Source organism: Balearica regulorum, chromosome 1, assembly GCF_011004875.1.
Source record: "Balearica regulorum gibbericeps isolate bBalReg1 chromosome 1, bBalReg1.pri, whole genome shotgun sequence".
NCBI classification, from domain to species: domain Eukaryota; kingdom Metazoa; phylum Chordata; class Aves; order Gruiformes; family Gruidae; genus Balearica; species Balearica regulorum.
The window spans coordinates 59,931,199-59,933,549 of NC_046184.1; positions in this window are offsets into that span (position 1 = coordinate 59,931,199).

The window sequence follows — 2,351 nt, forward strand, 5'->3', positions numbered from 1 at the left end:
TGGTGTAATTAAAATGAATTATTTTTAATATAGATTAATTAACAAGGTATGTAGCACCTGATTATGATGCAGCCACAGAAACTGTAGCTTAAGAAAAACTTAACTCTTCATTCAACGTTTTTTTTCCTCTTTGAAATTCCACAGATTGCTCTGTGTCACGTAACAGCATGCCCAGTGCTGCTGAAGCTGATGGTTACATCACCACCTGTGGTCAGTTTAAATGCAGACAGATGCATCCTACAGATAACTGGCTGTGTAGAAGTATTTGTTGTTCTGCCAAATTCAACCACCCAGAACATCTTTACAGGGAATCTAGTAAGTAACATGAGCTAGAAGATAACATTCAGTGCTAGGGCTGAAGAAACCACACAGTAATCTTCTAGATCCTTTGAAAATCATAGATATGAGCATAAAATAGCCTATACTGATCTGCCACAAATATGCATACTGTTCTGTTGCACTTCACAGGGAGGAAGGATGCGCCACGTACTGTAGAATTTAATAGGCAGGTGCAGAGAGTTGCTTATGAAAGCCCTTTTTTCCATGTGGGAGGTTGAGTGATAATTCAAGGATAGATTGTAATATATAAAAATGTAATTGTCTGATGCCCAGTCTTCCTAACTTGTTTGTTATAAAATAGTTCAGTGTGTCCCAAGACATCTTTTCCTTAGGTTGAAAGTGAACCAATTATGTCAGTCACACAGGGACTTAAATGATCCTAATGATAAGGAGACAATCAAGGCAATGTTATCACTTTGCTCACACAATCTCAGTTGCTGGCAGAAAGCAGCAAATTCACAAATTATTTCACTATCTATATGTATTGACCAAATAAAAAGTTTAGACATTGTGTTTCCAATCACAAAAGTGATTGCATTTGTGCCTGTATCTAAGACAATATTCATCTGTGTATACAGTCACAGAAGATTGTTTTGTTTTTTTCCCTGCAGACAGCCAGTACCAGAGCCAATTTGACAATAACCAAACAGAAGTTGATTATCTCATTACTTCTGAGGAGGTAACCAAGGAAAATTCAGAAAGCAACAGTAATGATCCCAACATCAGGACACAACAGAACTTCATTTTGTCAGCCTGACAGTGGTTTTTTCACCATGAGAAAAAGAAAATTAATTACCTTCTTTCTCACAAGGGCTTTAAGATACTTTTGACTGGTTGGTCAAAATCTTGCAGATGAAATATAATAATATTGTGGAACAACCATGTCTCTTGTGCAACACAATACTACCCCTTTCTGTAGGTTAAATACCTTTCCAGATGACAATGTTCAATATATTGGTTATCTTAAAAGCATCTGTTTCAGTCTGTGCTGATGTTGGATAATGAAGTTCAGTAGTTTATTCAAAACACTCTAAATGTTGCTGCCATGCCATGTCTGAGCATCATAAACAGAACTGCCAGAGTGCAAACACTGCACTGGACCGCTGTAACTAGCAATCTGTACACCTTCACATGAGGGGAAGGGAAAAGTGAGACCACGTAGCACATACTGCCACAGCAGACCACCATGCCATCAAACAAATGAGACTAGTTTGAAGCAAAGCTCAGCCTTTTAGATTTTGCTTAGATCTTGCTGGTTTTGCGGTTACTTACAGTTACGGATATTCTCAGCTGTCTTACAACAAATTTCATTCCCACTTCAAGGTGGGCTGTGTTCACAGCCCCTTTCTCCCTAAATGCACCAGGTGGGTAGAAGCAAGTAGCCCATATCAGTGTTTCTTCTTGTTAGTTCTATACTCAGAGTTGGGGCAGAATACCAGAATATATGATATTTTTAAACTTCTTACATTTTCATTGATGTAATAATTATTAATTTTATAAATTAAAATGAGCAGCCTTTTCTTAGTTTTGGTCACTAGACCTTGTTAATAGGAAAAGAGGACTTAGAGTGATCAGAGGCTGTCAGTATAAGTTTAAGAAGTAATGGTGCCACTCACTTAGAGCTTTTGACACAGGAATGTGTTCTGTTCTTCAAAATGTTGGTTTTCCCCAGATTATATTTACAGTGATCTGAGGATGCATTACAGGCATCAGTGGAAAAAGTTAGGAAATTGTAATGGTTAGGAATGGATATGAGTTTATTTAAATCATAATGAACATTTAAGGAATGTGTAGTTCAGCCACTGCAGGAAATCGCAATTCCAGAAAGATTTTACTTCACAAGTGTCATAGTCACAGCCCAGGACTGCACATGACTGCAGGATATTAGTAATAGCAAGTCTGGGCTCGCTTCCAGAAACTGTGATTCTAGAACTTATTTGTAATTGTGCCAGTTTTGATTAAAAGTTGTGGGAATCAGTCTTTGGCAAAACTAAATGTGTGAATCGGCATGA